The following is a 13,795-nucleotide window of genomic DNA, read 5'->3' as shown; positions in this document are numbered from 1 at the left end:
AAAAGTAGCGCACTATGTAGGGAATAGTGTGCCATTTGGAACGCACACACGATGAGTCAAACCCAGAAAGATTACTGCTGGAGGAATATACCCTGAGCAAACAAACACGATCACACATTAAATACCTTTATCACTCTCCATTACTGATGTATGTTTGTATGGGAATTAATGAGTTTATTCATCCCATTCAGCATTGAGGATATTTGTGCACTTTCTTTATATAGACAGGTGAGAAATCAACTGTCTGATGTAACAACTAAGAACCAGTGGAGGGCTTAAAGGGACAGGCCATATAAAAGCCATCTATTCCTCTACAGAAACAGGACATAGGATTGGAGTGGTGGTAATTATGCATCCTAGCAATTATGGTTGAACCAAGATAGATGGTTCATTTGGGTTCATTTCAAGGGAGAGAGAGAACAGGATAGGAAGAGGGGCCATATTTAGTAGTGGTTATTGGAGGTCATAACTCTACCGATGTCGATGCCCCTGCGTGGTTCCCCTTGGCCTCCGATCAGGTCCTCCACCCAGTGGATGTAGTTAAGACGGAGAGACACGGTGGGGATGAGACGTTCCAGAGGAATGTCTGTGGTCAGTCCAAAGTCTTCCTTCAGCAGGGTACAGGTCAGGGCTCGCACCGCCTCTGGCTCCTTGAAGTTCAGCCTGCAGGAAAGGGTGGGAGGGCAGTTAAAATGCTAAAGTATCTATTCCAATAAACCAAAACTACAAGTAACTACCCCTATAAACCAAAACTACAAGTAGCTACACCATAACTACCCCTATAAACCAAAACTACAAGTAACTGCACCATAACTACCCCTATAAACCAAAACTACCCCTATAAACCAAAACTACAAGTAACTACACCCTAACTACACCTATAAACCAAAACTACACCATAACTACCCCTATAAACCAAAACTACAAGTAACTACACCATAACTACCCCTATAAACCAAAACTACAAGTAACTACACCCTAACTACCCCTATAAACCAAAACTACAAGTAACTACACCCTAACTACCCCTATAAACCAAGACTACAAGTAACTACACCATAACTACACCTATAAACCAAAACTACAAGCAACTACACCATAAACCCAGACCTTAACACATTTCTTGGAAACTCACAAAGAGCCACTAACCAAAAGCCCTAAATAAAAATGGCAAATCAATTTTACCCCAGCAGTGACTACCCTGCCACTGCTGCTTCTCCTAAAGACCACCCTTACAGGCTTCCACTGACACCATGTCACATAAACTACCAATCTTCCAGGCAGCACTAGACTGCATTCACCCCTTCTTCCATATCACCCATAGCCCAGTGCTCCATATCGCCCATAGCCCAGTGCTCCATATCGCCCATAGCCCAGTGCTCCATATCGCCCATAGCCCAGTGCTCCATATCGCCCATAGCCCCATATTGCCCATAGCCCAGTGCTCCATATCGCCCATAGCCCCATATTGCCCATAGCCCAGTGCTCCATAGCCCAGTGCTCCATATCGCCCATAGCCCAGTGCTCCATATCGCCCATAGACCCATATTGCCCATAGCCCCATATTGCCCATAGCCCAGTGCTCCATATCGCCCACAGCCCAGTGCTCCATATCGCCCATAGCCCCATATTGCCCATAGCCCAGTGCTCCATAGCCCAGTGCTCCATATCGCCCATAGCCCAGTGCTCCATATCGCCCATTCTCCCTCATTACTGCTCATCGCACGTCAACCATCACAATGAAACCCGATGACAAATTAAATAAGAAGCTTATCAATTTACACTTCCTCGCTAATGATACAGAAATAATATTTTCCAGCATTAACCAGACCCCCACCAAACAGACCCCCACACCTCCCTCTCTACATTTCTATGATTTTCACTGACTGGAAAGCACGTTTTGGGTTTGGGAAACACACACAGACAGAGACACTGCCTGGAAAGCATGTTTTGGGTTTGAGAGACAAAGAGAAGGGACAGATGTGTAATTAACCAGTCTGTCTGCATTCACACCTCCACAGACAGCAATTAGACACCTCCTGGTGATAGGATCGTCTGGCACCTCCTTGCTGGGTTTGGGGGACAAGAAGGAGAGTGTATCCACCACAGCTACAGCGGAGAGGAGAGGAGAGAGAGACTATCACTGATGATGAGCAGGACTGCAGGGCGAGGACGAGTTAGTTTCCCCCATAGGCACATAGCCTGAGTTATATAGTACATATGTGACAGACCAGGGATCGAACCCGTGTCCCTGAAGATGGTGTTAGCCCGCTGAGCTAAAGCCTATCCACTAGCTCAGTGTCTTCAGGTCTCACAGTTTCGCTCTTCTCAGAGTCTAATGATCAACATGCAGAGAACGAGGCCGTTCAGAGTCTGCCTGCCCAGCCCTCTATTTTTAGACCGTGACGAGTGTGTGCACGAATGTACTGCAGAGCACTGCAACGCCAGGTCTCCATGGCAACCACCCGGGCCCACCGGCACACACAGGCAGTCAGTGCACGTAAAACCAGCCACGCTGGAGCAATATGGCTGATACCGGAAGAAGCGTGAGCGTGCACGAGATCGAGACACACATTGTAGGGTGGACGTTTGTGCTCCAGACGGTGGTGACGATGGACGGTGTGGGACATGGGACAAACCCGGTAAAACATGTTTATGAGAGAATTCATCTTGTTAGGTGTGCAGGTGTTACAGGAATAAGATGAGTGAGGTGGATGGCGAATGATAAGGGAGGCAAGAAGCCTAAGGGAACTTTTGTAATGAAAACAGAGAAAGGTTGTGTGAGGGAGGTAGGTTGAAATCTGTGGTTCGGAAGGTTGTGGTGGATGAGTGGACAGGGAGTTCTGGTCTCCCTACGGACTCCAAACTGCCTGGACAGAGAGGCATACTCAGCAATTTCTCTCTGTATTAGGAAATACAGATTGTGAGAAACAGATGACAGTAACAAAGAGAAAGAGAGAGTACATCAATTAGAAGGGGGGATGGTGTGTGTGTGTGTGTGTGTGTGTGTGTGTGAGATAGAAAGTGTGAGAGAGAGCAAAATAACAGCAGAGGGAGTCGAAGAAAAAGATGAGGGAAGTGAAACTGATGAGCACTAGAACAGTCCTAGGGCAGTGAGATGAACAAACCCATATCTACCTAGGGAACCAACTGCCGCAGCTGAAGAAGCCAGCAGCAAGTAAGCCCCACGCCTCCACCCTCCACTAGCATAGTCCTTCATCAGCACAGAGAGAGATGGAGAGGTGACCTTCAGGGCAAACCCATTTTTATTCTGAATGCACAGTATAATTCTTTTACAGATTAGCAGCTCCTCTTCCCACTTCAGGTTGTGCACTGAACACAAACTGTGTTGACTGTTCCTCATTCAGAGGTGTAGCCAAGACAAGGAGCTCCACTTTAAATGAAGGCACTTTAAGTATGTAGAAGAGCTCATTAGGTATAACGAAAAAAAAAACATTCCAAGGGGAAGTTGAAGCCATTCAAAGAAGCCACGTTTATCTTCAGTAAGCACTCAGTACCAATCCAAGTCCATGCGGATCAGTGGGTATCATCGGTTAACGAGCGAACCAATCAGAGAGGTCCTGGTAATCAGTTGGCTGTAATCAGTAACCCAGTCGACCAATCATGGAGGTTGAGGTGATTTTGTGCACTTCCACCATATAAGCTACCTATCCAGTTCCTTCAAATCTGCAAGGTTAGCATACACAGGAGAAGTACAGTGCCTTCAGAAAGTATTCATACCCCTTGATTTATTCCACATTTTGTTATGTTGCAGCCTGAATTCAAAATTGATTAAATATATAAATTTTCCACCCATCTACACACAATACCCCATAATAACAAAGTGAAAACATGTTTTTAGAAATGTTAGCACATTTATTGAAAATGAAACAGAGAAATATCAAATTTAAATAAGTATTCACACACCTGAGTCAATACTTTGTAGAAGCAGCTTTGGCAGCAATTACAGCTGTGAGTCTTTCGGGGTAAGTCTCTATGAGCTTTGCACACCTGGATTGAACATTTTTGCCCATTATTCTTTAAAAAAATATTCTAGCTCTGTCAAGTTGATTGTTGATCATTGCTAGACTGCCATTTTCAACTGTTGCCATAGATTTAAGCCAATTTAAGTCAAAACTGTAAGTAGGCCACTCTGGAACATTCAATGTCGTCTTGGTAAGCAACTCCAATGTAGATTGGGCCTTGCGCTTTAGGTTATTGTCCTGCTGAAAGGTGAATTTGTCTCCCAGTGTCTGTTGGAAAGCAGATTGAACAAGATTTCCCTGTTCTTATAGCTGTATTCTGTTTATTTTTATCAACAAAACAAATCCCTAATCCTTGCCAATGACAATACCCATAACATGACGCAGCCATCAGCTTCCTTAAAAATATGAAGAGTGGTACTCAGTGATGTGTTGAGTTGGATTAGCCCCAAACACGTTGTATTCAGGACAAAAAGTTAATTTGTCTGCCACATTTTTTTCGGGATACATGTTTCGGAATATTTTTATTCTATAGAGGCTGCCATCATTTCACTCTGTCATTTATGTTAGTACATTAACAATGTTGTTATCCATCCTCAGTAATCACAACCATTACACTGTCAGTATTGGCCTCATGGTAAAATCCCTGAGCAGTTTCCTTCCTCTCCGGCAACTGAGTTACAGTAGGAAGGACTCCTGAATATTTTTAACGACTGGGTGTATTGATACGCCATCCACAATCTAATTGATAACTTCACCATGCTCAAAGGGATATTAAGAGTCTGCTTTTTTATTTTAACACATCTACCAATCAGTACCCTTCTTTGCGAGGCATTGAAATACGTCCCTGGTCTTTGTGGTTGAATCTGTGCATGAAATTCACTACTCGATTGAGGGATCTATATAGATAATTCTGTGTGGGGTACAGAGATGGGGGAATTCATTCAAAAACCATGTAACCACTATTATTAAAACACAGAATGAGTCCACACAACTTATTATGCGATTGGTTAAGCACATTTTTACTCAACATATTTAGGCTTGCCATAACAAAAGGGGTTGAATACTTATTGACAAGACATTTCAGCTTAGAAATGTACTAACAAAATTCCACTTTGACATTATGGGGTAGTGTGTATAGATTAGTGATACAACCTTCATTTTAAATTCTGACTAACAACAAAATATGGAGAAAGTAAAGGGGTGTGAATACTTTCTGAAGGTACTGTATTTGGTCTAGCTAGGGGCTCGTTTTCAGACTGATCCATGCATATTTCTCCTTTCACCTCCTCCTCCTCCTGCCTTCCACTGTGTTAATAATGCAAGCAGAGCACCAGGAAGGAACCCACTGTGAGATGGAAAGTTAAATTACTCCATTTATTAAAGGAAGGGAAAAACTCCTCCACACACCATGGATGATTTCTCTGCTGGTAATATCTGCCCCCACCCCCCAAAAAAAGAATGACAGCCAAATATAATGTCACCCAGAGAGTGTTGAATTTTTAATGCCCCCTCCGCCCCCTACTGCCGTGGCATCAAGGGTCGTCAGCCAGCCAGAGACAGCCATGATGGAACGCCTGGGCTGGGTCATCTTTCTGGTTCATGATTCCTAATCCCATCTCTCTCTGCCATCTGAGTCCCATCTATCCATCTCCTCTGTTCTCATCTTCACCCCTCTCTCATCTCCCCTTTACTTTTCACTCCATTCATACAAATTTTGCTCTGTGGTCTTGGTCTTTTTACTGTCCATTTCTCTTCTATTGCTCTCCCTCCCTCTCCTTGACGGGAACCCCCAAAATATATCTACTTTCAATTCTAAAGGCTATTTCTCTCTCATCCCTCTCTCCAAAGTTCTCACTCCCACCCTCCCCACATCCCCCTTCCAACTTCCTTCAATCATCTCCCACCCCATCCCTGTTCAGGATGAACACTTGTCTCACTGGTAGGTCTGTTTTCAGTTGAAGGATCTTGCACTTTTAGGACTATTACATTTGTTCCATTGCACCAGGCCAGCTCAATAAGGCGCTGCTGAAATATTTGAAAGAAAACAATTAATATTTCAACCCATGCGGGTCTGGTAGTGAGCAAACTCTAGAGAAAGAGGTTGTTTGTCGTCTCCCTCTCAGTTTGTCGTTCTGTCCATCAGCGAGTCACGTATGGTAATGAAGCTCTTTCTGTCTGTCAGTGTCTTTAGTTCTGTCAGCGAGTCATCTCTCTATCCGTCTGTCCTTCTGTCAGTGAGTCATGTACTGTATAGTAATGATTCGCTCTTCTGTAATCAACACCTGGCTGCTGCAGATGGACATCAAGCACATTTAAACAGCTCTCCTCTGCCTCACTGCTCACCCAGATATTCACTAAAACAGCCACGCCAGACTGCTGATAAACTAACTAGCTCACACGCTCTGCACATTCACAATGAAAATACCCACAGCCCACGCCAATATGTTTTCACTCACACAGTAGATGCTTGCACCTGGTGGTGACATCGGCATATGTGTCTGCAATCATCTGCATTTACACAATGTCGTTTTCACACTGAACAGACCGTTGGCAATTTCACCACAAAGACGAGGCTGGATAATAATTTCCTGGAGTACGAATGAGAGGGGTGTACACACACACACACACACACGGGGGGGGGGGTATCCTCTACTAATTGGAGTGGTGCTGGACAGGCTAGACCACGGCTGGGGAGGTTTGGGACTTCAGTCCGTCATTAGCAGGAATCAAAGAAGCTAGCAACTCAGGACACCCTTCACACTCTATCATCAAACAGAGACCACAGTCAGAGGGAGAGAGAGAGAGAGGGGGAATGAGGGAAGAGGAAGAGAGTTAGCAAGACAGAAAGAGGATGCAGAGAAGAAGGAAAGGACAGAGACAAGATGGAGGTATAGAAAGTACACAAGGCAGAGAATAAGAGCAAGAGAGATGTGCTCTATTACGCGCCGTCAGCTCCAGCCCAGCACCAGGTGTAGTGATGACTGCGCAGTTGAGTTGACATCAAAAACAAAATCATCCCAAAAGCCTCCCTTTCTTCTCCTGCCTGTCTGTATGTCTGGTCTTTCTCTCTACTGCACCTGGCTGCCTACCCAGCCATAATAACCTCTCCTGCAGACACAGGCGGAGGCAATACTGGTCGACCAGGACTGCTGAGGGCTTTCAATCTAGCCTCTACGCTTCTTAATGCAAGACTTCATTTCGCCTTGTAAATGAAATGTTTGAAATTGATTTCTCATAGAACCCCACATCTCTATTCCAAATTAAAATTAGTCACCATGTTTTGATTTTTTGAGGAACAGAATCTGAACTGGGAACGAAGGTGATCTATACTGTCCCAGAACATAACTTAATTTAATTTAAAAGCATGGGATCTGGTTAAACGTTCCTTTAAAGGAGTTTTTCTCCAGTCCAACAAAGTGCCTATGCAAAGCCATTACTCTGTCACTCAGAAACCTATTTGAGTGTCTGCCTGCCAGCTGAAAATCTTTTGCCAGTGTGTGCGCGCGCTTAGACAACCTGCCCCTCACCAGCAGAAGCATAAGCTGTGTTCGAATACTCATACTAACCGCCCTAACCCTACTATTTGTGATATAAATTGAGTATGTAGTATACTTATTAGTCATAGTATGGATATAGTTAGTATGCTAAAAGTTCCCGGATGCCGTACTAAATTCGTCAAAATGCGAAGAATACAACAGTGGACACTAGGTACATGCTGTTCAGAAAATGCCACAACGTTTTCAGATTTGAAGAAAATGGCGGAAAATATTCAGCCGAAGTACAACGAGAGGGGATACAAATTCATTGCTTTAACTAATTATGACAAATATTACGAAAATGTTGAGCAATGTAATAAAGTAATGACTTTTTAAATAAGTTACGTTACACCTTATGTTGGCTGACAATTTGTTATCTACACCATCCTTACGAACCGCATAGCATTACAGCAGTATGTACCGGTATGTTAGTTGGATACTAATAAATCCAACTTACCATGCAGTATATTAACTACCCAACGTTTATGGATTTGATTATTCACGTCATTCTTAGCTAAGTGGTGTAGTCGTTGTGCGTTCTCAATGGACATTGTTAATTCTGGCTTTCTACTCTGATTTCAGAGCACTCTAATGTGAGTATGCCAGAGAGCAGAGTCACTGATGAATTTACGAACGCTCAACACCCGTTGAATATGGCCGGTGTCAGTAAAAGTCGGCAAAAATAAGCATAAATAATTTTTGGGCAGCAGCACAGTTACAGTCACCAATGCTCTGGATAACATGAAAACAGCCTGACCAACTCTGCTAACGCGAGTAAAATGGTCAAAGTGAGGTGTTCTCTCATTTGTGTATGTTAGTAGCTGCAAGATAGCCAACGTTCGCTTGGGTGCTTGACAGCCATTGTGAGGTCAGAACGCTCGGATCAACCCTACTCCTCCACCAGAGCATCAGTGTTCTGAACGCTCCAAGAACGAAACGCTCTGAATTTACCAACAGAACAATCTGACAACACTTTAGATTTACGAACGCCCAGAATGCACTCCAGATTGAATATACAAAACACACCCGAAATCTTAAAATGTCTAGCTAGTCATTTGTTATGCCAACAAGCTAGCAAGAGGTTGCATAGCAACAGCATCAACTTCCGGTATACAGGTGAGGCGCTAATACGCTGAACTGAAAGGATACCTTTCGTTTAGAGTTAGGAAGACCCAGTTACCTCTGTGGCAGAGGATAAGTTCATTAGGGAGTTACCAGCCTCAGAAATTGTAGCCCAAATAAATGCTTTAGAGTTCAAGTAACAGACAACTGTTCAGAGGAGAGTGCATGAATCAGGCCTTCATGGCCGAATTGCTGCAAAGAAACCAATAATAATAATAATAATAATAATAAGAGACTTGCTTGGGCCAAGAAACACGAGCAATGGACATTACCCAGGCAGAAATCTGTCCTTTGGTCTGATGAGTCCAAATTTGAGATTTTTGATTCCAACCGCCATGTCTTTGTGAGACGCAGAATGGGTGAACTGTTGATCTCCGCATGTGTCGTTCCCACTGTGAAGTATGGAAGAGGTGGTGTGATGGTGCTTTGCTGGTGACACTGTTGGTGATTTATTTAGAATTCAAGGCACACTTAACCAGCATGACTACTACAGTATTCTTCAGTGATACACCATCCCATCTGGTTTGCGTTTTGTGGAACTATCTTTTGTTTTCAACAGGACAATGACCCACCACACCTCCAGGCTGTGTAAGAGCTATTTGACCAAGAAGAAGGGTGATGGAGTGCTGCATCAGATGACCTCCACAATCACCCGACCTCAACTCAATTGAGATGGTTTGGGATGAGTTGGACTGCAGAGTGAAGGAAAAGCAGCCAACAAGTGCTCAGCATATGTGGGAACTCCTTCAAGACTGTTGGAAAAGCAATCTAGGTGGAGCTGGTTGAGAGAATGCCAAGAGTATGCAAAGCTGTCATCAAGGAAAAGGGTGGCTACTTTGAAGAATCTAAAATATATTGATTTGTTTAACACTTTTTTGGTTACTACATGATTCCATGTGATATTTCATAGTTTTGTCTTCACTATTATTCTACAACGTAGAAAATAGCAAAATTAAAGAAAAACTCTTGAATGAGTAGGTGTCCAACCTTTTGACGGGTACTGTATGTAGTATACAGTATGTTAGTATGGGTATTCGAACACAGCTATAGACTAGTAGCCTAGCTACTGACATTACAAGCGTGATTCAGAAATTAGGGAGAGGTTTTTTTTATTAGAGAAGTTACTGATACTATAGTTATCACGTTTCACATTGAATTTGTTAACTTCAAAAACATATGACGTGTTTTTATTTTAAATTCTGGTGCTGCTCTGCACACACAAGCTTTTTAGCTAGCTTGCTGGTCCAATGTTAAGCCAACTCTGAAGTTCAAAGACATTCAAAGTTCCTTCATTTTAGCCACCCCTCCGTAGGTATTATTCAGTGGGCCTAAATCAGATGTATGCATACCATAACAGCAAGATTTCCAGTGCGTCAAGCCAAGCCTCCTCCACCCTCTTTCGCTCTCTCCCCCCACCTACAAAATGTCTGTCGCATCGCGCACCCTACACACATCTGGCCAATGCATGCAAATACATTAGATGACCAAAAGTAAGTGGACGCCTGCTTGTCGAACATCACATTCCAAAATCATGGGTATTAAGATGGAGTTGGTCCCTCCTTTGCTGCTCTAACAGCCTCCACTCTTCTGAGAAGGCTTTCCACTAGATGTTGGAACTTTGCTTCGGGGACTTGTTTCCATTCACTCACAAGAGCATTAGTGTGCTCGGGCACTAATGTTGACCGATTAGGCCTGGCTTGCAGTCAGCGGTCCAATTCATCCCAAAGGTGTTTGATGGGGTTGAGGTCAGGGCTCTGTGCAGGCCAGTCAAGTTCTCCCACACTGATCTCGACAAACCATTTATGTATGGACCTAGCTTTGTGCACGGGGGCATTGTCATGCTGAAACAGGAGAAGGCCTACCCCAAACTGTTGCCACAAAGTTTGAAGCACAGAATCGTCTGGAATGTAACTATGCTGAAGCATTAATATTTCCCTTCACTGGAACTAAGGGGCCTAGCCCAAACCATAATTCCATAAGACCATTATTCCTGCTCCAATCCTTAAAGTTGGCACTATGCATTCAGGCAGGTAGCGTTCTCCTGGCATCCACCAAACCCAGATTATTCCATTGGACTGCAAGATGATGAAGGGTGATTCATCATGCCAGAGAACACGTTTCCACTTCTCCAGAGTCCAATGGCGGCGAGATTTATACCATTCCATCCGACGCTTAGCATTGCGCATGGTGATTGTAGGCTTATGTGCGGCTACTCTGCCATGGAAACCCATTTCATGAAGATCCCAACGAACAGTAAGTTATTGTGCTGACGTTGCTTCCAGAGGCAGTTTGGAACTCAGTAGTGGAGGTAAACCGATTAATCGGAATGGCCGATTAATTAGGGCCGATTTCGAGTTTTCATAACAAATCGGTAATCGGCATTTTTGGACACTGATTATATTGCAATCCACAAGGAGACTGCGAGGCAGGCTGACCACCTGTTACGCGAGTGCAGGCAGCAAGGAGCTATGGTAAGTTGCTAGCTAGCATTAAACTTACCTTATAATAAACAATCAATCTTAACATAATCACTAGTTAACTACACATGGTTGATGATATTACTAGTTTAACTAGCTTGTCCTGCGTTGCATAATCAATGCGGTGCCTGAAATTGTGTTCAGTGCAAGCAGAGTCAGGGTATATGCAGCAGTTTGGGTCACCTGGCTCATTGCGAACTGTGTAAAGACCATTTCCTCCTAACAAAGACCGTAATTAATTTTCCATAATTATGACATAACATTGAAGGCTGTGCAATGTAGCAGCAATATTTAGACTTAGGAATGCCACCCGTTCGATAAAATACGGAACGGTTCCGTATTTCACTGAAAGAATAAACGTTTTGTTTTCGAAATTATAGTTTCCGGATTTGACCATATTAATGACCTAAGGCACATATTTCTGTGTGTTTATTATATTAGAATTAAGTCTATGATTTGATATAGCAGTCTGACTGAGCGGTGGTAGGCAGCAGCAGGCTCATAAGCATTCATTCAAAACGCACTTTCCTCCGTTTGCCAGCAGCTTTCGCAATGCTTGAAGAACAGCGCTGTTTATGACTTCAAGCCTATCAACTCCCGAGATTAGGCTGGCAATACTAAAGTGCCTATAAGAACATCCAATAGTCAAATGTATATGAAATACAAATGGTAGAGAGAAATAGTCCTATAACTACAACGTAAAACTTCTTACCTGGAAATATTGAAGACTCATGTTAAAAGGAACCACCAGCTTTCATATGTTCTCATGATCTGAGCAAGGAACTTAAAAGTTTGCTTTTTTACATGGCACATATTGCACTTTTACTTTCTTCTCCAACACTGTGCTTTTGCATTATTTAAACCAAACATGTTTCATTATTTATTTGAGACTAAATAGATTTTATTGATGTATTATATTAAGTTAAAATAAGTGTTCATTCAGTATTGTTGTAATTGTCATTATTACACACACACACACACACACACACACACACACATATATATATATATATATATATAAAAATTGGCCGATTATTTGGTATCAGCTTTTTTTGGTTCTCCAATAATCAGTATCGGCGTTAAAATCATAATCGGTCGACCTCTACTCAGTAGTGAGTGTTGCAACCAAAGACAGACTATTTTTACACGCTACACGCTTCAGCGGTTCCATTCTGTGAGCTTGTGTGGCCTACCACTTCGCGGCTGAGCCGTTGTTTCTCCTAGACGTTTCCACTTCACAATAACAGCACTTACATTTGACCGGTGCAGCTCTAGCAGGGCAGAAATTTGACGAACTGACTGTCTCTGATTTAAGCAGCCATCGTGTTTGTTTTTCCCACAACCAGATGGGGAGTAAATTACACAAAAGCACACCATGATGTGATGTGACAGGACTCAGCAGTCACAATCACACAATCTTTCCCCTTGTCAGTTCTGTGAGAAAAACCTCTCTCAAGCCTTTGTTCTGTGAGGAAAAGTGAAGACAATCTTGACAGTAGAGATGTGATCTGAAAAGCCACTCGGAGATAGAAAGCAGCCCCAAAGCTCTCTGCCTCTCAGTCCCTCTCCCTCCCTCCGTCTCTCTCTATCCATCCATCCTTCACGCTCTGTCCCTCTCCCTCCATAGCCCTCTTCTCTCTCTGCATATTTCATATCCCTGTGTGTGTCCCAATTACTGGCTGGCAGACCCTGCCCTCCAGTCAGGGAGAATTGAGACTGTCTCCCTCCCTCACCAGGCTGTGTGGCCCCTAACCCCCCACTCTGCACCTCCCATTCCCTCTCCAGCCCTTTTTCCTCCTGGTTTCCAACTTTCCACTCCTCTCCATCAGAGCTGAGATTCTGTCTGTAGCGCATGCATTAATAATTTCAGTGATCCCTTTTTCTTCCTCTGTAGCCGATGAGCATCACAAGCAACCACAGGCATTTGTCTAAACCCTTCTCCAACAGTTATATGGGAAGCTAGTGTCTATGGGTAACGTCTGTAACAAACTATAGCACCATGACCAGGTCACTAATCATCATGGTTGTTAGCAATGATGTCCGTTAATGTAGTTAAATAAAGGTTAAATTACTTTTTTTTAAATAAATAACGTCATCCTGTCTAAATACAAAAAATCTGGAGACCCCATTTCCTCTGAAAGAGGAAGGGAGAAAAACATATCACACCATAAAAAAAAGATAAGAGGAAAATCAAACTGTCTTTGATGCCTCTCTCCTTCCAACTCTCCGACCCTCCTACTGTGAGTTCAGCTAGCAGGTGACATAGGGAGGATACACAGGTGAGAAAGCTACAGTAATGAGAGAACATGCTGGGGAGTTGGCAACACAAAAAAAAAAGAATTCTGCCACACACACATGGGTTTTACTGGTGTGACACCAAATCAATAGTGGCACAAAATGACACTAAGTCATAGTCAACAGCAGTGGCTCCCAACTCCGGTCCTTAAGTACCCCCAACCAGGGGCGGAAATCCCAGGGGGGACACACGACCCCCCCATCCTGGGAAAAATATGATTTGTCCCCCCCAATATATCACTGAAACATAACTATGTAATTTAAATAATATTAATAATACGCAATGAAAGCAATTGTGCTGATTATAGACACTTAATAGCGCGTTTTTAAGTTTCAAAAGATTGCGACCCCCCCACCCTTTGCCTCACAATGGTTTGAT

At 43.3% G+C, this 13,795-nt stretch overlaps 1 pseudogene; it reads right to left on the bottom strand.

Moving 5' to 3' along the window:
* LOC115163358 (RNA N6-adenosine-methyltransferase mettl16-like) overlaps nucleotides 1-13,795 on the bottom strand; it is a 30,124-nt pseudogene that overhangs the window by 14,518 nt on the left and 1,811 nt on the right.

The sequence above is a fragment of the Salmo trutta genome, chromosome 26 (assembly GCF_901001165.1).
Source record: "Salmo trutta chromosome 26, fSalTru1.1, whole genome shotgun sequence".
Classification (NCBI taxonomy): domain Eukaryota; kingdom Metazoa; phylum Chordata; class Actinopteri; order Salmoniformes; family Salmonidae; genus Salmo; species Salmo trutta.
Note: the sequence above shows the minus strand (reverse complement) of the source record. Positions and strands in the feature narration are given on the sequence as shown.